Genomic DNA, 24,828 nt, shown 5'->3' on the forward strand with positions numbered 1-24,828 from the left:
GAAAACCCATGTTGAAGTTGAGATTGTATTGTCCCCATAGCTGAGCTTTAATGTGCCTCAGCAATGATGCTAGTGAATGATGCATTTTTACAAATTAAATATGGGATAGTTCCAAGGCAGTGGCTGGTGAATTCTGTTACAAGAGGTTTGCCTTTTGTTATAGAATTAGGAATCTTTTATGTAGCACCAGAGTAAAGCCAGTGAATACTGCTCAACAATACCCAGAGACTATTGGTAGATTTTAAAAGCTTTATTTTGGCAATATATGCATCTCACATTTATGCGTTCACTTATTCCGATCATACATCACAACCTTGTTGTGGTTGGCCAGAGTGCTCTTCAAGATGAAACTTGATGGAATGGAAGTTGGGGCTTTGAACTTCTCTTCCCTCCAGTTGTCTTTTACAAGCAATGCTGGATTACTTCAGTTGATTGATGGGTCACAATCATTTATCAAAGTGTGACAGATGTCCACCTGGTTAAAATGTTCCTCCCATGATCATAGGGATTACAAGAATTTTATCAGAGAAATGTTCTCAAAATTCTCTCTCTCTTCATATCTTGCCTTGCAACACCTTGGAACTTGATATACCATTGATACCATTCAAGTTCTGTGTCCAGAACCTTAATCTCTTATTAACCCTTCTGTTTCTGTCCACTGATTCATTCTACAACAGTTCCCTGGCTTCCTTTCCGTTCCATCCATAGTTACCTGGTGGCAGGAAAAATTATCACAAAATCATTCCGCATAACGTTGGTGGCACTCTGGGAGGGTTTTTTTTTTTTGGTCAAAATGTTTCAAACTCAAACTTCAAAATCAAATTTTGAATTTGAAATGCCCCATTTTAACCTTCAACAGTTACTTTAAATTCAAAACACTGTTTTAAGCTTAAAAAATGGAAACAATCAAAACTGTTATAAATTGAAAAGAGTTGGTTTGCACTGCAAACAACTGTTTAAAACATGAAACCAGATTTAAAATGATTTGAAGTAGAGTGTCCTTACTTGCTAGGAGTTTATCACATCTGCTAATTTACTAAATCTTCACCCAGCATTTTGATTAGCATGCAGCAGTATTGGAATTTAACAGAGTTTCTGATTATTTATTTTATTTAATTTGCATTCTATCTCTCTATTCACTTGCATATTTAAAGCTTTTTTGGTTTACAAACAGTGTTGGATTATCAATTGGCCCACTGAAAAATTCTTTTCTCCTCTCAGTCTATTCATTTCTAAATTAATCCTTTAAAAGACATTTCAGCTTATAATGGAACTGGAGATTCCAGGCATTTAAACAGAATATTGAGCTCATAATGAAACAGCAAGTAACTTCCAGGTTAATCAAATCAGAAAATGCTGATTCAAGATAAGTTGGAATATAGTAACTTGACTTTCACTGTCCTTCTTGAATATACTAGAGATTGAATCTAGAATCTTCTATATGCAATCACTGTTATAGGCCTTCCTTAATAGAAAAATAATAGTAATTATTAGATTACTAAAGTTAGATTAGGATCTACTTGGATGTTCTCTTTGAGAAGATTCAGATAATCACCTTTTTGTAGAATTTTTTAAAATTGTAATCTTAAAAAAGATTAGTATTCTATAAAAAACATTAATAACTTTAGCATGTTCAAAATAACACACATTACTCTTAGAAATTCTTACAATAAATTCAGGAAACAGTGCAGTCTTATTTTCCACATGCTGCAGAGTAACAGTTGAACTGAGAAAAATTAATTTACTTCACTGCATTCCGATTTCTAAATTGAATTGAAAGCTCCGCTGATGACTACCTTGATCACAGCTTTATATATCATATAGGTCAATCTTCAGTTCACAGAATCCTATCAAACCTGCTAGGATATCTGCAAACAGCCCTATCAGTAAGGGATGAAATTGGCAAGGCAGTGGTTCCCAGGCTACATAGAATGATTAAGTAAACATATTGCAGCTGCCCAAGGCCATCAAGCAAACCAGCAGGTATTTTTTTAATTTGGAAACGTAGGAAGAAGAAATCTAAAGTTCAAACTGTGGAGTAGAGATACATAAAGGCTCTGACTTCTTAACACTACAGCAGGTAACCAATGGTTGTGTTGAGGCTTCATTCTTGTTAGCAATAAACATTCTGACCTATCCAAGACAAACCAAGCACTGAATAAGGGGATAAGTTTTGGGACAGATATGATTTACTGCAGAGCCCTTGTATAAAGTCTGACAGTTTGATTGCACCCTCCTACTCCCATTGGTCTAGGAAGACAACCTTTGCCTACAGACCTCTAGCAAACCCACTAACCACTGATCAGATTGCCAATGTCTTGCTCCAGTATCACACCCAAAGAGAAACCCAGGTGATCCAGGTAGCTCAGACAATAAATTAGCTAGGCCAGCGGGTGGGACAGAATCTAAAACACCCAGCGGTTCCTGTACAAATACTGATTCAAAACCCTGTCTGACAAATACGACACATATCCTACAAATGTACTGCCTCCCTCATTCAATGTGAACTATACATCTCCCTGAGACCAGATGACTTCCTGACTGACTGAACCTGAGTAAGATGTCCAATTGCCCTAATGATAAAAGGAGCTGTAAAATGAGCAATCCCCCTACTGATTCAGAACAGCCCAGGTTTGGGCAATTATGCAAATTGTGTGGCATGCCTAACTTCAAGGATCTGATCAAGCAAGGGACTGCCAACTGTGAAATCCATTGCCTACAAGAGGGTAACTGACTGGTGCAGACGTATACTGCTGTCTTTCAGCTATTAGCTCAGAATGCGGGCTGGAATGAAAAAGGCTTAATGACCATTTCAAAGCAGGACTATCAGATGAAATATGGGATGAACTCATTTGTCAAGGCATCCCAGGGGCTATGACAGCATTGATCCAGGTCTGCTTAGAAACTGATGGAACATCTGAAGAACTGTAGCAAAGCATGGGAAGGGAAGATGTTGTTATACTCTTTCCCTCTTCTCCCTCCAATATTCTAACATAAGGTTTGACCTGAGTTTGGAAATACATTTGTACAAGTATCCATGTGAGGGTTTGCTTCATTACACATTTAAGCAGGCTTTGGAACCAAGTAGGATATACCAATAAAAATAAAATATAATTACTGATATGCTACTGATTGATTTAAAATTCTTATTTTTCATCTTCTATCTTGTTCAGTAACACAGCTGGATTTCACTTCTGCATTATAACGTGGTTCCTATGTCTCTTTCAAAACAATCCTTTAATAATGTGACTCCTAAAAAGACCCAATTGATGATTGAAAACTGAAATCAAAATATTAGAACTCTGAAAACCTCTAGAGTGCAAGCACTCTGTGTTTTGAGATTTAATTTCTCATATTGGTGAAAAACACTTTTGGAAGTAATTACTGTTTTACATCACTAAGCAGTACGTTCAAGTTGAATTACATATTTTCAAGAAAATAGCTGCTGAAGGCTACTACATTGCCTTGCATCATGCCATTTGCCCATAGTTCTTGTCTAATTTGAAATTCAAGTTCAACTTTTCAATGATGGTAACTGACCAGAAACAGGGATTTTATGTCGTAAAAAGACAGAAGAAAAGAACAAGACAGAAACGCGTTTTCAAAATAGATAAACACAGTTCAGACAGTAAAGGTAATGATCAAAGTGGGGGGCATTATATGGCAGGCAGGAATACATTTTTTCACAGTCCCATGCATCAAAACTACTAAAGCTGCTAACCATTAATTAATTTATTAAATTTATACTCTACCTTTACTCCAAGGTCTCAAAGTGGTATACCCAGCACTCCCTTCACTAATTTTCCCTCACAAGAACAAACCTATGAGATAAAAATAGGCTCCTTTCATCAACTGAAGTTTCCTAGAGAGCCCATAATGCATATATACATGTGAAACTCCAAAACACCCTCTACTTGACAACCAAAGCGTGAAGGCCAATCAAATGTACCATTTTCAAGAGCTTGATTCTGACACTTAGAATTAATGACCAATTCTGCAGTTGGCTTCTAATTAGAAAAGTGAGCAATCTAGTTTGACATGAGTGATGGGGAAATTCTGAAGCAATTTTAAAGAATAGGCTTCAACATGAACTCAATGTGCAAAACATTTTGATTTTCCACTTGTTCCTGATTGGTTTGCTTCCTGCAAAGTATTTCTTTAAATGGAGAATCTGGTTTTATGTTCTATTCTGATCCTCTACTTTTCATAGAGATTCGGAAGGCCCATGAACATGGGCCTTTGAAGGTATGGTAATATCAACCAGCTGTTCCTTATGCAGCATCCTATGGACCATGTATTTAAGGATGTGCAAACATAGGCCACAGAAAGTGGTATTTAGGAGGAAAAGCAAAGTAATGTTAAAATCCACTGTGATGTAGTCAGCTGTTCTCTTGCACGCTAACTGCTATAACAGAACATTTAGTCAGATGCTTCATTGCTTAGGGTAGATTATTAGTGTATGAATACCTTCAGCATTCAAATTAAATATTAAAAATACACTACATCTTTGCATCCAGGAAGGCTATTAACCTTCACATGTGTTAAATTACTTTCCCCAATTATTTAAACTCTAATTGTACTTATCAATTACAGTGTGAGCCCATAAAATCAAATAGACTTTATGCATTAGACAAAATGAACACATGCAACCAACACTATGAAAATATATGGCTGCTTAAATGAGGAGGTTTCTTAAATGAGGAGGTTTCTTAAAGCAAAGAATGGACAACCATTCATTTTATCACACTACTATGTATCAAAGAAAGGCATTCAGATTAAATAAATACTAAAGATTGAAACTAATAAACAATGGGGATATCATAAAATTTTGTAAGATTTATTACTGTAAATCTTTACTGTAATGTATGAATAAGGAGATATGCTTTTTTCTGTTAGTATTACAACTCAGGGTCCATAGCCAGTGAAACCTGACAAAAAATTGATGTACTTTTTAAACCTTTATCCAGAGTATAAATAACCTATGGAATTTTCTTCCATGATACATTGCAATGGCTACCAATTTAGATGTGCCTCCAAATATTAGATGCTGGGTCACTGTGACATACACACATGCCCACATGGTTGAACTTTTATAGTCTTAGTTTCTTTCCCTCTCTCTTATATGTATTGGTTGAAACAATAACATGACTTTTATCTGATAGCCAGATTTCCACACCACATTTTATAAGGAATTATAAATAAGAGGTAATGATATGGCAAGACCAAAGCTGCAAGAAACTGTGATCACAATGGTGCCAGTACTGAAAGAGGAGTTCGTTTTCCAAGGATACCCATAACTGAATCATAGAATGTGGAAGCATTAACATGGAAAATATGAAATTGTCACATTGGAAATGAGGTATTCTGTATGGGATGTTTTAGAAATAAATGAACTTAAGTAGACCAGAATGGGACACTTTAAATCAGATGATTACATGATATACCATAAGATCGCAGAAAGGAATGGAGTACCAATGATACTCAACAAGGACATAGCTTGGCTAGAACTCAATAAATTACAAGATAATATCTATTAGAATGAATATATATCCAGTGAACATTTATAATATATGTGCATGCACTTACTATAGATTAAACAGTGGAAGACATCAAGAAATTGCGTGGCAGACTGCAAGATGCACCAATTGCGACTTCAAGAAAGGACATACTACAGCTAACAGATGATTGGAATACAAGATTTAGAGGAACGAAGGAATATGGAATTACAGGAAGATTTGGATTTGGCAGGGTTGGATAAGTTGGATAGATTTGGATCAGTTAGAAAGAATTTTGCAAAGATAATTCTTTTTATTTCTAATGCCTGCTTCAAATGCAGGTGCACATCAGATGGAATCAAACTGACTACATAGGAGAAAATAGAAGCTGGAAAAATGCCAGTCAGGCAAAAAACTTTCAAGTGGAGACTGTGGAGAGAACCATGAATTATTGGTCTCAAATATATGGTTTAAACAATTAAAGGGAATAGATGAGCCATCAAGATTTTACCTGGAGACATGGTGTCAAAATATAAGGACAATGAAAGGAATAGGTTCAGTATGTTTAACTTACGTAAAAGAGAACCTAAGGAGCTATGGGAATAAATAAGAGAAAATGTAGAAATAAAGTGGAAAAAGAATGGCCTCAAAATTTTAAGGGAGAAAAACTCTAAGTGGTTTTCAGAACAAGCTACAATGATAGCGAAGAAGGATGTGAAAGCTTTGAGCAACAAGATGGTCATATGAATACTGAAGTCAAGTAAGAAAGGATATGAAAAGCCACCTCAAGAATATCAACAGATAAAGAAAAATAAAAAGAATAGACAATAAGAAATATTTTTAACAATATCAGAGAAATCCCAGAAAAATTTCCAGCTAAAGATAACTCAAGAGTAATCATGGAAAAGAAACGAATTAAAGGAAGATAGAAAAACAGCATTACAGAATGACAGAAACATTTACAGAGACAGAATTTGTTCAGAAATCTACTACTCTAGAAAGTAAAGTACAACAGAAAGTAGTACAAGTATCAAATACAAAAATACCATGCACAGATGAAATGCCCATTGAACTGTTTAAAGCTAAGGATGAAAAGCAGTTAAAGTATTAACAACTCTAAGCAAACACCCATGGAACAGGAATATGAGCAGTGTTGCCCAAACTTTAAGATGAGTGGACTTTAACTCCCAGAATTCCCCAGCCAGCCATGAAGTCCACTCATCTTAAAGTGGCCAAGTTTGGACAACACTGGCCTAGAGATTAGAAAAAGATTGTTTTTTAATGGACAAAATGTAAAACACAAGACACTTGAGTATATGTCAAAATTATTTCATTCCAGAAGAATTTTTTTTTTAATTCTTAATGTCTCAACCAGAGTTTATAAACATCCTATTTTAAATTAGAGAGATTTGAAATAAATACCTCAATTATTCTGCCAATATTTGATGCAAATATTACTACGTTTTCTCTTGGCATCATTCGAAATCTAAAAATAAGAAATTATTTAAAGTTTTTTCCCCTAAAATAATTATTTAAGTCCAGTTTATACAATTCACCCATTGCTCAAACAAGGCTCTTTGAGGACATCTGCATTACCTTGAAATCTTATGAATTAATCAGAAGACAGTAATGAAAGACAAACAACCCTAAAGGCATACAAGAATGAGAGAGAAATATATATACAGTATATGTGTGTGTGCATGTGTGTACTTTATATACTTATTTTTTTTCATTAGTATTTTTCTATCAGTGCACAGTCAGAAGAACGGGATGTGCTTTTGTCCTAAGCCACATATCCAATTCAAGCAGGACTAATATGAACCCCATCTGGCAGGCCAGTGCAAGGGATGAACTGACTTCATAGCCTATGCACGTCTGAGAACCCTCTGCAATTCATGGTAAATAATGAAAGCATCAGTAATTAAAGTGAAAGTATTTCTGCAGTCATAAATGTGAACACAACTTTATTAAAATTATGAAACTATCTTATTCCCCTCACTTGTTCAGCCAAACTCTGGCAAGTATGAGGGACATCTTCCTCATTATAAGGACTTAGCAGATGAATTCCATTCACCCTCTAGCCCAAAATGTGGAAAGAAATGTGAGATTTATTGTAGCTCTGTTCCTAAAAATAACAAAGCTAAACCAGGGTTCTCTATCTTACTGTAGCTCTAAGCTGGAAAGATGGAACTATGTAGGACCCTAATAGGAGGTGGAAAGATGGACAAATCATCAGACATGTAACCTGGAGCTATACAGAGTGTGTCAGGAAAGCTAAAGCTCAGAATGAATTCATAAGAGGCTCAGATGCAACAACAACAACAAAAAAGTCTTCTTTGGACAAATTCAGACTAAGAAGAAGAGAAAAGAATCAGGAGATCAGCTGCTCAGTGAAGATGGCAGAATGCTAGCAGGTAACAAAGAAAACACAGAGCAACTTAACTATTTTGGTTCAGTCTTCTTCAACAAGAAGGAATGAGTTTGACCAGGCAGTTATGAAGAACAGAATGAAAAGGGTAATTGAAACTTGAGTTGACAGAAATATGGCAGGTTATATCAAGTATCATATTGCGACTGAGTTTAAATCTCCAGAGTCACAAGAATTGCATCCTATGATACTGATGGAACTAGCTGATGGTCCATCTAAGACAGAGAGAATGCTTATCAAATTTCAGATGACACAGGACTGGGTGGGATAATTAACACCCTTGCCTTTTCCCCATTGTTCCCCCTTCCAAACTATTTCTTCCTGGAACAACAGTATTTTCATCTGTGTCCATAACAAAACAGCCACAGTTCATTCAATGTATAGATCAAACCTTCTGAAACATTCATGTTTTGATTGCACATGGACACCTTAAATCAGCTGTTCTGTGCATGGAACACTCTATGCATAGAACGTTTTTTACATTCCTAACTGAACAAACTTCCAGGACTTGTTTAGGTTTCAGAAGGGTGAAATTAAATACTCTGATAAGCTGCATTCATTAAAACTGCATTTAAAAAATTCCTATAGAAATTTGGTTTTCAAGTGACTGTTAGAAGAAGCAACACTTCTTGTAAATGATTGTTTTAGTCCTCACTAGGAGTTTAAAAATTTCATCTTCTGATTTACCCTATTTTGTGTGTCAGGAAAGCTGTAACTGCTTCCATGTAATTTGCCTACATGCTCAGCATACACACTTTAATAGACATTTTAAATTAAATGTCTCTTAATTCTTACCACACTTTCATTGGGAAAGGACTTTTCAAGTATGTAAGAGATGCTTACTGTCATGTTTCTGTTTCAGAGAAAACATTCATAAATAATTGTTTAGTAAATCTGATACTCTATATAGCAGAAATCATTTTAGCATGCAATTTACATTTGATGCCTTTTACCAGGTGGCCACATCTGGTCAACTTTGCTTGGGCTCAGACGCTAAGTGAGGTCCAGTACTTGGATAGGACACTAACAGGAAATGCTACTTCCATATTACTACCATATATGTGTCTGTATGGTAACAAAGAGGGGGGCAAGAAAGGGGCAAGTGATGAAACCCTGATTTCTTGCACCTGTTGCTGAGACAAAAGTACTGTATGAAAGGGCAGGGTTTGCATTGTGATGTCACCCTGTACATGTCATCATTATACTTTTATCATATTATTATCCTGCTGTTCCACTATTCAAAGTGATAACATATGATCTTCTTTCCTCTCTTCTGTTCCTATAGTAGGTCTGTGGCAGCAGATAGTTTTATTTGCTTAACTTTAGTTTAGTGCAATGTATAAACCCAGCCATTCTACTAATAATAATGATTTATGGTTTAGCATGATATAACCATTGCAGCTTATTCAACAGACCATGGTTAAACAAACAATGGCCTACTGCAATGCATGAACCTAGCCAGTGTATTTGGCCTTAAGTCACCTAGCATGCTTCCTCCAGAACTGAATTGGTCTTTCCAGCCCTTATTCATCACTTTAACACCAAATGCAAAGGATATGATGTTTGAGGGCTCCAACCATGACACACCAACTTTGCATGAAGATCAATTATGTGCTGATAACTATCCTAAATGATTGTATGTCCAGAATCAAGAACTATTTTCTATCATGCTTAAATCTTGTCTGCCATCTAGTGGGGATACTACTCCATTTTCAAACCATTGCAAACGTTTAAAGTATTTGTAAGTGGATGTAACTGCGATGGGGGGCGGGGGGGGGGGGAAGCTTTCATTTCTGCAGACTGCTTCTCATTCCAGCTCTTTTCAGCAACAATTGTTAAACTCAGTCACACTAGAACACATTTTTAAATGTGAAGTTTCTTGCCTCATCTACCAATGAGGCATGTTTCTAACACTTTAGATTCTTGTTATGTGACTATTTTTATCTATTTTATTTATAATATAGTATTATATTATAATAATATAGTATGCATATTATAATAACGTTCAACTACAATAAAATCTGAGGTAAAAAACCAGAATGAAATAAAAATCTACATCAACACTAAACTTATCTCTGAAAACCAAGAACAGAAACGAAAACCAGCAGTACCTAATACCAATAATAAAACATGTTGGCTTGTATTACTAGCAATCAAATCCCACCTATTAGTCATTAAAAGCTCAAGAAAATCTAAGTGAAAACCAAACTACACATTGTGTTGAATGGGTCATCATTCATAGAATTGGCCATGTCCATTTCTTTAAAAAGCAGTAAGAGACTCTAAATGAATTAAGGTCACAGTGAAGAGTTTGGTTTAAAAAACTGTAGTGCTGAAAATGACTTTACAAATTTTCAGAAGTTTCTTTTCCCTGAAGAATAGACTTCTGTTTTTCTACCTTAAACTCTAGATACTTTATCATTTCTTTAGATTTTTTTTTTTTTGGCTGGAGATTTAAAGTTACTTTAAATTTTTATTTAAATTCATTTAAAGTTATTTTAAAGTTTTAAAATAAAATAGATTTATTTTACTTTTAGGGTAAGTAAAATTTAGTAGCCAATGGTACTGTTGGTTTGTTATCTTCTGTAACACATCTTTCTGTCACACTAAAGCAGTGTTTCTCAACCTTGGCAACTTTAAGATGAGTGGACTTCAACTCCCAGAACTCCCCAGCCAGCATGGCTGGCTGGGGAATTCTGGGAGTTGAAGTCCACTCATCTTAAAGTTGCCAAGGTTGAGAAACACTGCTCTAAAGCCTACCTGGCCTATGCTTCCCAATCTAAAAAAGGTCCAATATGACAAGGATGTTTTCTTTTGGAGGTCACAGAATCAAAGATGTGATGCGGCCCAACATGATCTCCCCTATCTTATACTCATGCCTTTGATTTTTCCTGCCAAAATATAGGATTTTGCATTTCTTTCTGTTGAAATGCATCTTATTGTTCCAGTATATCAAGGTCCTCCTGCATCTTGCTACTATCCTCTATACTGTTGGCCGTCACCCCATCCCACAAGTTCCAGTAATACCTATGAAATATCTACCTTTCTGCATTAAGACTTCTAGTTTTTCCTGTTTTCTCCCCATACTATGTACATTTATAGAACCACTGGAACCCTTGGGTTCCATAATTTAACCTATTCTTTTCTAGATCTATGAGCTATTGGGTGCCTCATGTCCTGCATTCCCCTCCCAAACCCAGTCCTTGGCATCATACTACATTCTGGGCTATCTTCTGTCTCCTTCACAGGATTCAGCCCTCTGGGTTAGATTTGAAAGGCACCTTCTAAGAACGTTCTTCCAATTTCTTGCAAGGTACAGCTTGTCTCTTGCTAGGAGCCTTTCATCTTGAAACCGCATCCCATCATTGAAGACTCCACACTGTTCTTATTGACCTTTACTGTGGTTGGTATAACATTGCTTGCCCCGAAGAGAATAGTATGGTATGGATGGGTGGATGGATGTACGCATTGTCCCACTTTGAAAGTAATCTTGAAAGCCAGTTCTTTTTCATCAGTCTGAGGAAAAAGTGCACAAGGCAATATTTATGCATGGCACTAGTTTAAATCATCTTATCCTGCAATGTCTATAATGATGAAAATGGGCACCTCAAGGGTGAGGGGGGCAGGGCAACTTCTGATTCACATGTTTCTCTACAGGAAAAATGGCAGGAGGAAAGAGTTAATTTACCTTTTCTCCCATGCTGTGATATCACTTTCCCTTCATACACACACACACACACACACACACACAAATATACATACATATATACACGCACACATACACACACAGAATATACACGCATACACAATAAACACACACATATACATATACACATGCAGTATAAACACACACAGTGTGTGTAATATATGTGGGTGTGCGTGTGTCTGCATTTCCCCTTCCCCAGCTTCCTCCTGGATGTTCACATGGATACACAGATAGTCAACAAACGCTTTATGGTAGCTAGCTGTAAAGAAAAGACGAGGTTTCTCATAAGAAGTTCCCACAGGACTTGCACAACCATACTGAGCCGCTGAAACTTATCTATAAAATAACTGTAAATGTCAAAATGACTGTAACTAAGTATTACATTGTATCATATTTGCTAGTATTAATACATTTTCATTGTTGATTTACTGATTATCTCTCCACACACACAATTTTCTCTAAAATAGTGCTGCTTGCTTGATATAAGTATGGAGAAACTGCCACCTAGTGGGCCAATGAAGATGTTACATTATAAATCAGGAATCTAATTAAAAAAATGGAGACTTTACTAATAATGTTATAACTTCTGTAATTGCACTAAGATCACCCACTTACACTTTAGACTTTTTAACAATTTAATATCAATAGAAGCTGTGGTTGAGCAGCAATTCACTCTGAATCATAAGAATGAAACTTTACTATTTTTTTTTAAATTGACCTTGGGTGATTCAATGTCTCTGGTTGTATCTCCAATAGCCAGGAATCTAGCAGTGATATATCTTCCTGGTCCCCAAATGTATTTGTATCTAATACTGTACACCTCTGCCCTTGTCCTTAAACCAACCAGAAGCATGCCAACAGAATGGCCCCTCTATCCATAATGATAGATTTTATCCCAGAATCTTCCTGTTCAAAGAATCCATCGCCACATTATTTCAGCTAATGGACAGCAACACAAGAAATCAGGACCAATATCTAATTTCTAGCAGTGTTTCAAACCTCCCTTAGAATCTAATACTTGCTTATTTTTAATTATATTTACATTTAAACTAATCTAGAATATTCATATACACTTTCATTATTATTAGAAGCTATTCTTTTATATTTGCACATATATTTATTGAAGAGGGTTTTTTTTTTGGTTTTTAAATATGTTTGGGTAAAATAACAAACTTCTATTTGTTTGAAAAATAATATACTTTAGGAATTCCAGGGCAGGAATGGCAAACTGAAGATGTCAACCACAATGGAATGAAGAGCTGGCGAGTAGACCAGCTCTTTGTAATTCCTCTCCAGATAAGGAGAGGACTTGAGATCGCCCACAAGTGCTCCAGACAGCTGCTCCTCATGAGGAGTGGTCTTCAGCAGGTTTAGAGCTCTGGGACACAAGGGAATAGCCATCTTGCTCAACCCATGTTTGGCACCTTTTAAAAGGACACTGGGTTCACATATTACTTTTTCTAATACTTTCAAAAATTGCTTGTTAACTGCTTTTCAGCTATTAGGAACCTTTGGATTGACAAGTCTGAAAACAACGGGTAGTTTCCTTCAATTCTTAGCCAAAAAAGTTATAAATACAAGTTTAAGGAATATATATATATATATATATATATATATATATATATATATGCAGCAAAAGGGTGATTATAATTTTGATTTTGGAAAATAACAAACAGACTAAGGATCCAGATGATTTGAACAAGATTTTGGAATTAATTATAAGAATCCTTCCTATGGGAAAATACTTTTGTTTTGAATTCTTTAAAAAAAAAAACATGATAGGATGGAATTTTGAAGGTTGGACACCAGAGGGAAGTAGAAGGAACTAAAGATTACAATTAAAGGAGAAGAACACTTACATTTGACTTACTAACACAGAATGGAGCAAAATATTTTAACATTGGACATATTGAATGATATTTTTAAACAATGGACCCAGAAGTTAATTTGAAGAGTGTCTGCCTCTATAGATAGACTGTGTCTAAAAGATGTTATGGAAGAGGAACAAGTTTTACCAGACAAGACTGAAACTGATCTTAAAGTGGATTTAAAAATGACAGGCTACAAGAATGATATGAAAAAAGATGCTATACTGGACATATAAAAGAAACGGGCTGATGTCTTAATAATTAAAAGGGATATACAAAAAGCAAATCAAGAGCATAACCTGGATAATTTTCCTATACTGGATTTACAAAAGAGGCTTGTTAAAACTTTGAAGAATTTTGTGAGAAGGGCCAAAGAAAAAAAATGAAAAGAAATCAAATTCTAGGATGTTATTTGAAGGGACTAAAGATCAAGATTGTTAAAAGAAAGGAATATGAATATACAGTTGGTTTATTTGCTCAAGATTAAAATAGATATGTTATTAATGCTGATAATCCTTAATGGACTTTTGCTGAAATGATGAGGTTTTAAGGATCTGTTTATAGATAAGAGATGGGATATGGGAAGATAATTTGTTGTATTTTAGGAGAAGGTGATAAGTTACTAAAATTGTTTATACTTGTGATGAAGGGTTTCTTTATATATTTATTTTCTTTTTTTTTTCTATATTCTTATTTTTCTTTATTTTCTATTTTCATTTTCTTTTCTGTACCTTCTATTTTTTTCTTTTCTTTTTAAAGTTTGTATTAGGTTTTTTGGTTGTGATCGTAATGTTTTAATAAAATTACTATTAAAAATAGTATACTTCATATATATCTATAAATTGATATATTTAATGTATGAATATATTAAAACATTGTTATCCCAAATTGCATTTAATGTAATACATTTATCCCAGTACTGAATTGTTTTAGTGACTGCTTTACAACTGTACTAAGCCATAGTTTATGCAAATCTGGATTTGCTGAGCAAGCTATAGGGACCTGGTTCACAGGTAATTATAAATATGGTTATATTAAAACAACAAGTTAAGCCTAAATTTGTTCTTTGAAAATATATTTGAGATTATTAAAATTACTTTTCCCCTTGATCTTGTTTGTTTAGTTTTACAGGCAAAGCCAGCTTCAGAAAGATGCAAGTCAGAGCTGAACAGGAAGGACCAGGCAAGAGTAAGTAAGGTTACATCCTGCCCACCTGACAGTGTCATTTAATTCAGTGGGGTTTGCTTCCGAATAGAGATGGATAGGATTGTGCTTACAGTATATGATGCTGGAGATCACAGAAATTGGGACAAACATTTAATTGACCACCTGGTTTCCTCATTAAGAGAGGAATGCATTCAAATTTGTAACTTGTAAGGATCCTATTTTTTTTCCAATTACAGTGGTACCTCTAGTTACGGACGCCCCTACTTACGAATTTTTCAAGATACGACCAGCTCCGGCCCCAAAAATTTACCTTGACTTGCGAACTCGCCTCGACTTACGAACCGGATCTGTGGCCATTTTCCACCCATTCCACGTGGTCTGCGGCCATTTTCCGCCCGTTCCACGTAGTCCGCGGCCATTTTTCTGCCTGTGCTACGTGGTCCACGGCCATTTTCCACCCATTCCACGTGGTCCGCGGCCATTTTTCCGCCTGTTCCACGTGGTCCGCGGCCGTTTTTCCGCTCTGCCGCGTGGTCCGTGGCCATTTTTCCGCCCCTGACACGTGGTCCGTGGCCATTTTTCCGCCCCTGACACGTGGTCCGTGGCCATTTTTCCGCCCCTGACACGTGGTCCGTGGCCATTTTTCCGCCCCTGATGCGTGGTCCGCGGACGCCGGAATGGATTAACGGTAATTACATTGAACCTTATGGGAAAATTTGCCTCATGTTGCGACCAATTCGAGTTGCAACGAGAAGCACAGAACGGATTAAATTCGTAACTCGAGGTTCCACTGTATATTGCAACATAAATACTTATCTCTGAATATGTTCTAATTTAGAGTTAGACATTTTTGGTTCCAAGCCAGTAAAGTGTGTTGATAATAGTCATAGCAATCTGAATCCCAGTAAAATAGATGGAATGTTGTTTGACAGAGAAAGTAACAAGCAGTAGAGATACTCAAAGAGAAGACAATTGCTAATTGGTGTTTCCAGGCACCCAACTCCTAGCACTACCAATCAACAGACATCGTTCCACTATTCTGACTTCCTTGTCTGAATGGATCTTTTTGTGGCATTAAAACAGATGGGTGCAGTGGAATTTTGATATTCATGTGAGATGTTAGCATGGTTGGAATTACACAGCTGAAAAGAAGGTGGTTTCATTGTGAAAGATTTCCACATGAAAAAAAGACTGGTTTCGTTTTCAAGTTACCCAGCTCTTGAAAATATTTCTGAGAAGCTGTTCCATCTCGGGTATGCAATGCTGTAAGGAAGGAACAAATTCATATCCTAATATTTATCCTGTTGTAAGATTGCTTTATAGAAACAGTGAGCAAATCATGGCTAATATGCCCTATGCAGCCCCCAAATGTTTTTGAGATCCCCAGAGTCTGCTGAGGTTGTGTTAACAAAGTACAATTTTCTGACAGTTTTATTTTGCTTCACGTATTTACTATATTTACTATATTTATTTACACAGACTCATAACAGATATAAACCATTTAAAAATAATTTAAAGGGTGGGAGGAAGAAAAACGAGACAAGATAGAACCATTTGTCCGAGATTTATTCAGGGGAAGCCTGGGTTAAAAGATAGGTCTTCAACAGGCACATAAATGTGTAAAGATTTATGATTTTCAGGGGGAACAGTGTTCCAGAGCACAGGCAGCATCATAGAGAAAGCCCATTCAAAGGTAGCCACCAGATGACCTTCTGTGCTTTTTGGCATAGGCAACAGGAACTGTGGTTGGCAATTGTACCACAGCAATCAGCCAATGTGGTCTTTCAGATATCCTAAATTGTTTAGGGCCTTACATGTCACAGGCAAAGCCTTGAATCAAGCGTGGTATTAACTGGATAGCTGTACAGATGTTTGGCCAAGATGCAGCACGTGCATGACCAGATGCCTACCCAGCAAGCTAGCTGTTGCAGTCTGGACCAGCTGCTGCTTCTGGACTCAATGCAAGAATAGCCTTACAATGTGCAACATCTAAGATATTGTAGAACAACAGCTGCCTCTGTCCAGGAAAGGCATAGTTGGCATATTAACTATGATATCAGTTATCAACTGAGCCTGCTAATTAGTGCTCCTGGCCACAGAGTCACTTGACTCTTCAATGACAGTGATGACTGTAGGAACACCTACCAACTCCCTTTTCTTTCTGAGAATCTGCAGCCCATTTAGAAAGGGTCTTGGGCTAGAAACCTGTCACTCCCCAACTCAAGTTTGACAGGAGGGGCAATTCCTTATGTCTGATCAGATGAAGAATGGATGACAAGAATATTTTATATTTTGTAAGATAAAGACTCCATCAAGTCAAACCTGACCCCCAGTAACCACATCAAAACATGCAAGGAGTGTTATTGTCAGCAATACAGGTAGTCCTCATTTAATGACTGCCCTGTTTAGCGACTGTTTGAAGTTATGATGATGCTGAAAAAGTAATTTTACAACCAGTCCTTGCACTTATGACCGTGGCCGCATCCACACAGTTACGTAATCAACATTCAGGTGCTTCACAGCCAGCTTTTGACAAGTAGAGTCAATGGAGAAACTGGCAGTAAAATTGCAAATCACAGTCACATGATGTCTCACTTAATGACTACAGTGATTCACTTAATGACTGCAGCAGAAGTGACATTGTAAGTCTGTCATGGTCACGTGATATTTTGCTTAACAACCAAGTCACTTAGCGATGGAGTTGCAGGTCCCAATTGTGGTTGTCAAGTGAAGACTACATGTACCGGTTTGCAACTGCCTTCTTTCAGGATTTTTTTCTTAAACTTCTCAGTCTATAATAGAGATTCTGGGATTTCCTTTTATATATATGTATATATATAAAAAATTTTATTAAAGAAATTTTTAAATGAATAAAAACCATACAAATTTTGAGAGAAAAAAGTAAAGTAATAAATAGGTCAAAAAGGTGCAAAGAAAGAAAGAGAGAAGAAAAAGAAAGAAAAGAAAAAGTTATAAAGAAGAGGCTTCCAATCTTAACAGCAGTTACAAGTATATTTATATTTTACCCTCTCTCTGTAAGGTGCACAATCTCCTTCTTTCCATAGTCTAACCTTTCTAATCATCAAACCCATAAGAAACTCTGGAATTTCCTGATACAAACATTAATCAGATCTTGCCCTATTTCGAGATATTCCACAATTGGCATGATTTACATATTGTCTTTCGTTTTTTTTTTAAAAAAACTTACCCTTTATTGCTAAAAACACAATCTTAAAATCAATAAAAATAGGTTACAATCAATTAAAAAGCAATTAAAACAAGAATAGGACTGCAAAAACCTGTAAAATGTATTTAAAAGTGTGAACGGCTCTCAGAATGTTTTTTACAAGTTTGTCAAAATGATCTATGGCTGGAAGCTGCAGCCTCAGACTGTGTTCAACAAGAAGTTTCAGATCTCATCTCAAAATATGAATCAGAGATTGTAGTTTTACCTTTTCTTGTTACTCCATTATGTACTTCCCTTGGGAATAAAAAGTCTGTTGATAAGACTAATTTCTTAAAAGTAAACAGGACTTCTAGATCTTCCATGTTTCTTTTATTTTCGCCTGGTTCAATTATAATGACATAACTGGTCATAAAGTAGAAGTGAAAGAACATATAAGGGGATTAATAACAGTGCACCTTCTTATAACAGACTATATACTAGTAATAATGCCTTTTATTGTATATTAATTAATATTTATTTTTGTTGTTACTGTAAACTGCCCAGAGTCACTTCCTAGTGAGATGGGCAGTGACCCAATTTGAAATATAAATAAATATAAATAAATAAATAAATGCTACCAGTAATCATGTTCTAAGATCTTGTGTTCCTGCGCATGCTTGCTTATAAATAAGTTCCACTGAACTCAGTGGATTTTTCTTTAAAGGAAAAAGACTGTGATGTAATTAACACTTCTGTACATAATCTCAGGCAGTACATTTCATAAGCCACATGGTGGCACCAAAGGATTTTGCTGAACGTTCTACTTTTTTACCAGTCACACCATGTTTTCCTTTAAAACATGAAACCATGATTATGGCTTAACACACTTATTTTTTTTCTGCAGCAAGAAACAAATGGTATAGTTGACATTTCAGTTCTTTCGAAACATATTTATCATAGAATGATCCAGATAATCATGCTGAAAACATACATAACCCAAGAGAGAATCCATATCAATACTTAAGAAGAAATTACTATACCTATGTAATGTAGCTTGAGCATGAAACTGAGCAAACTCAGGGAGGCAGTGAAGGACAGGAAGGCCTGGCGCAATATGGTTCATGGGGTCATGAAGAGTCGGACAGGATTTAACGACTGAACAACAACAGCTATGTTTCATGAGTGTTCTCCTTATTTAGATTACACATCCTGTAATTATATTATTATGAGGGAGATGCCAATGAGATTTTAGATCCTGAAATAGATAGGAATATTCCCACCTATAAACATTAAGTGAGAACTATTAATCAAACATACAGGGATGAATTAAAATTGATTGATTCTTAGTATTTATTACATCCTAAACAAGAGATTTATATTTTTTACTCAGCTATGCACCAGAACTTTTTAGACTTTTTTTTGGTCTCCTTAGCATTATCTCAACATATCCATTATGTGTGATTGACATCTCATGTATACATCAGATCAAAGCCAAACAGTTTTAATTTACAACTTCAACAGCCACTACACTGTCTGGAAGTTGGTATTTTAATGATGCTCCATTGAATTGTAATGAATTCATAAAACAGATGAATTCTGAGTCATTGTAATGCTTTGAATTAAATGCAGGAACAGCTAGTTTCTTAATCTCTGAATGGGAGGCTTATAAATCTTATATCCATGGTCACATTATTGCATATGTATCATATAAGAAGAAACTTATGTATGAGACAATTAAAAAAACCAACAACACAAAGATGATTAGAGTTCTTATTGCCAGCCTATATAAGGAGATACTGTAAATTCAATCTGAGTTGAATAATATCACAATGATGTGATTTTGCATTGACATGCTTATGTCAAAAATACTGAGAAAATAGTGAAAGATCTGACCAGATCCTGGCAAACTGCCTGAAGCGGGGGGGGGGGGGGGTGGAGGGAGGAGACTTAGCCATCAACTATGTTAAGGTATGCAGTACTCTTGAAGTTATAAATTTTCAATTTTGAAATGTTTAATTTGTATAACAAATCTGAAAATCTGTCTGTGGAAGATAGAGAAGCCTTTAAAGCTGAAAGACACCTTCCACAATTAGATTTCTTATAATTATTAGTCACTCCTTTGACTTGCTGTAAATGAGATCAAAAAAGTGATTTTGACTATGAGTTATAGTAAACTATCAGGATTTGATGGATTTCCTGTAGAACAGTATAAAACATTGGTTGAAATACTTTTTCCTAACTCTATCAACTATCTAAGATTCTTCTTTAATTAAACAGATATCACAGCTATACCAAACCCTGTTAAATATCATATATTATGTGCTAGCGATTGCCTTATTGCATGGATTACTGTAGATATTAAAATCTTAACTGCTGTTTCAGCCAACAAACTTTAGCAACCAGTTTCTTCAGTGGTCAGAAATGATAGTGTTGGATTTATCAAACTACAGATGAATCAGATAGTGTTTGGCTGATAGGGGATTTGATTGAAAAAACAAATTGAATTTACTGGATCCCACTTGTTTGTATAGAAAAGTTATGAATAAATCAACATATGATTGGAGATACATTCAGAATAATGTTTCATTAAAACAGGCTTTTGCATTATCACAAAGGTGTTATGTTTTGGAAAGAAATTACACATTATTTTAATTCTGAGATATAGTTTAACATTTTTGGATGTCCATATTCTTTTGAACAATGTGTATACAGCGTGGAAATTGAACAATGGAAACAAATGGAAATGGAACGGGATTCTTCAAATCCTTCCTGTTGCTTGCAAATTTGTCCTTCCATACTGGAAAGATAAATTCATGGCCCCAATACTGGACTGATGTTACTTGCCACTTCCGAACAATTTGCTCACCAATGTAGATTACGCGGGGATGATTATGCCTATTCCTAGGGCTGAGAGGGAGTGGCTGGCCCAAGGTCACCCAGCTGGCTTTGTTCCTAAGGCAGGACTAGAATTCATAGTCTTCTGGTTTCTAGCCTGATGCTCTAACCACTATACCAAAGTGGCTCTTAGCCTAGAATTACTCTGCCTAAATTATAAAAGATCCTCCCTTGGCTTAGGAAACCAAGGGAATACAAAATGCCTTTGCTTAAGATCAAAAGACCACAAACCACTCACCAGGAAAACCTCCCTTTAAAAAGCACACAACACTGGAGAGGTACTGCTAGTAGCCAGACACTTCACCAAACTATGGAGGATCTCATGATCCACACAGAGAGAAAGCTAGGCTTCAGTAAAATATGTTACATTCAGTAAGTATACTTTCAAGTATAAGTAAGTATACTTCAAATTACAGGTCAGAAGTATAATAAACTTGAATAAAACTAGTATAAATGAGATACCATGGGCAAGGATATCACTTAGGAGTTCAAGTTTCATCTCTGTGAGATGTCTGCTGTATGATGTGATCACTCCAGAGAGAAAGAGAGATATACAAATACATACATGGGGGTGGGGGGGGGTGGGGAGGGAAATCTGCAAAATTTTGCAAGACAAATATTAAATTTTACTAGAGATTGATCAGATCATTAAAGTTTGTCTGTCTGCTAAAAGGTTTTGCAGACAGCAGGTAGGACCAAATACAACCCAAAATAAGGAAAGAAAAGTGAGAGGGAAAAAGCCTTCCTTTTGTAAAAGTACAGTTAAGAGTTTCAAGAAAAAAGCCATCTGCTCAAGTCTGAATGACTCTTGTTTCTAAGCCCTCTGAACACTCTTGCTGAATCAATACTAAAGTGATTTGATAGGAATGGAAAGATTTATTTGTTCCTGAGAATACAAAGCATTGTAACCTGAGAATATCGAACCTTTCACAGACCTCTTGGAAGAGTCAGATGATGTTTTGAATAACATCTAAGAACTTTACATATATACCAGTTCACATAGTTCTCATAGCAACTTGTATTAGAAAAAAAAAATCTAGCTCTCTTAAAGCAAAGATGCTTAGGACTCCAGAAGATGTTTAATATTCTTAAGTAGGGTGGCACCAATATAAAGTTTGCCTTCATTTAGTTTCTCATTTCTTCAAGGTTAAATTCATTCCATCCCATTTTGCATCAATTAGCAAGTATTAAAAATGCTTTCTATATTCATTGTTAGTTTCTGCTAAAATACATGTTTGTATCCATGTTCCACACATACACACACATGCACACACAGTTCCCTGTATAGATAAATTTAAGCCAATGTCCTTCTAACATATGCTTTGAGCACTTTTTCCACAATACATACATTTATCAGTTGCAGATTATATAATATTCATCAAAGTGCACACCTCAGGGCATAACTGTGAAGACTCATATATAGAAATGAGAACTGATTAATTTTGCATAAAAATTAACATCTATCCAATTTCTTCCTATTTTTATACCCTAGCTTATAGCTATTGCCCCAATATGACTGAGGGGTAAGGAGGTAGATAAAATGTCATCTCAAAAAGATTTGGATCTGTCTTAGATCAGGGGCAGATTACAAGAGTTCAAATTCAAATTCTTCCCACTCAAAATCTACTCCACCTATAATTGCAGTCTTTTTTTTTTTTTTTTGCTATATCATGTTAATTTCACCCTGTATCTGCTAATGATGGTTGCAGCCAGTAGAGAAACATTTAACCAAATGCTGGGCTACATTAGAACCTGATACAATACACTTACATAGAGAAATTTACCCAATCAGGCTACAAGTGATATATAGTAGATTGTCACAGAGGTAAAAGGTGCTGAACCATGTCTGACTAAGTATGATAAATCCTGCTCACAGCCAAATGGCCAGAACTCCAGTAACTGAACACATGATGAAGAGTTGGATTTCATCCAGTTTAGTTGAACAGGACTCAACTGGCTTTAATCCCAGATTCTCTTCCATAAATACCTGGTGCACTGATTTACAATTTATGCATCCTGTCATTTATTTAGCACTGCAATACAAGCAATGTGAAGGATACATGTACATCTTAATGGGGAACATATTTAATATATAGTATTAAAATAAATGGGCACTAGAATCCATGAGTATTTTTCTTGTTCCTTCAAGAGAAGCTTACATTAAGTGTCCTTGTTATTTAATAAGTGTGCGTGATGCCAACTCTTGAAAAGTTGTTGGAAGTATCTGACTTCCAGATGAAAAAAAATGGCAAACTGGATGTCTCTGAAAGAGTGTAGACAACACTGCAGTGTCAACCAACAGAGTGGTGGCAAGCTCAGTCCAATGCAACCTCTCTGGATAAGGAGAGGACAAGAGGCTGCTCACTTGTGTTCCACATGGCTGCTCCTCGTGAGGAGACCACAGGATAGCCAGGAGACAATGGAACTCATCAAGCTTTCAACTGTGGGGGAGCTTTTAAGGACACTGGTGTCAACCACCTCATTTTCTAATCACCTTTGGATTTACAATTATTTTACAGTGAAAAGAGGTCTTTCAAACAGCAAGTTTGAAAAACTACCTGGTGAGTAAAATTTAATCCCAAAATAGAAGAAAGAAAAGTTAATTAGCAATTTAAAGAACTTAAAAGAATATAAAACAAATGGCAAAAAGCTGAATAAGAATTAATTTAAGAAAGTTTTAAACAGATTAAGGGATCAGACAAATTTGGAATATTAGGACTTTTGCTAAGATTTTTGAAAAATTGAGTAAGCAAAACAACATTTCTGTGGGAAGACAAATTGTTTAGTCTACCAGGAAACAGATCATTGGCTGAAAGTTGAAAGCAAAGTAATAATGAAACCTGAGACTTTGTGAATATAGAAATGGGCCACTAGAGAGGACTAAAGTTCCAGACAAGAAAAAGAAAAGTGAACTCTGCAAAATGACAAATAAAGGTATGACACTTCAGACATTTCAAAGGATTTTTGAAGACCTTAGAAACTTATATCCAATCTGACAGCAATAATCTCTGCACCTGTAAATGCACTTTTTGAAGAAGATTATAAAGAAGAAGTGAAAGATGTGGCAGACAAAAATACGGAAGAATTTATGGATAGACAGGATGAACAAGGGACCCAAATTCTAGCTGATGAAGAAATATTAGAAAATAAAGAAATGGAGGATTATAAGACAGAGATGACAGTAAGAGTGGAAACACAAATGACAAATCAAGACGTGAAAAAAGATGTGGGCAAGGACTTATTTTTGGATTAACGAAAGAAGGTTTCTAAAACTTTGAAAAAAATCTTTGAAATGAGTGAAACAAAGTCTGCCTGGAGATTCAGTCATACGACAGCAACATGATGAACTAAAGATTAAGATTGTTAGAAGTGAAAGAAAGGGATTTAAAGGTGACTTGTTTGATCAAGGTTAAAATATGGAATATTTTTATAAAATTCCGGAAACCCTTTATGGACTTTTTGCTGACATTTGGACAGAAATGAAGTCTAGGAGTTACTTCTTTAAATATTCTTTTTTTTTCTATCTCCTTTTCTCTTCTTTTTCTTTTCTCTTTTGCACTTTACATTTCTTTTTTTCCTATTCTTTTCTTTTTTTCTGATTTCAGTTTGTATTATATTTTAGCATTGTAAAACTCTTTAATAAAAAGTATTTTTAAAAGAAAAATTATTGGAGATATCTAAAGTTTAGACTTATGTTTTCTTTCAAAACACTTCATCTGAAAATAAACAGAAGAGGCTAAAATACGATATTGGTGCAAGTCCAAATTAATTACTTATTATAGGCCACTCTCTTAATATTTTACAGAACATCAGTTTAAAATTTTGTGTATCTTAAATCTGATGTATTATTTCATCCCTTTCTCTTTTTTAGGATAAGTTTCAGTAACTTTTGGCTTGATATACTAAATAGAAAAAGGACACCGTTATTACACTACTGACCAGAGGTGGGCAATATACATCCTTTGGACCTAATGCAGCCCTCAGGCTAATTTCATGCACTCTAATCCCCTTATAAAAAAAGATCCATTCAGGTCACAAGGATATTTGCCCTTTCCTACCTTCTATTTGGAAAACACCAATATCAGTAAAATTAAAAAGTGGTA

The 24,828-nt window shown here is 35.6% G+C and overlaps 1 protein-coding gene across 8 annotated transcripts in view; it reads right to left on the reverse strand.

Moving 5' to 3' along the window:
* Positions 1-24,828, reverse strand: part of RALYL (RALY RNA binding protein like) — a 232,244-nt gene that overhangs the window by 65,082 nt on the left and 142,334 nt on the right. The gene's annotated exons all lie outside the window — the stretch shown is intronic.

Source organism: Python bivittatus, unplaced genomic scaffold (genome assembly GCF_059951505.1).
Source record: "Python bivittatus isolate LINGU-HERP-01145 unplaced genomic scaffold, Pbiv_v1 ctg000590_np1212, whole genome shotgun sequence".
Lineage (NCBI taxonomy): Eukaryota > Metazoa > Chordata > Lepidosauria > Squamata > Pythonidae > Python > Python bivittatus.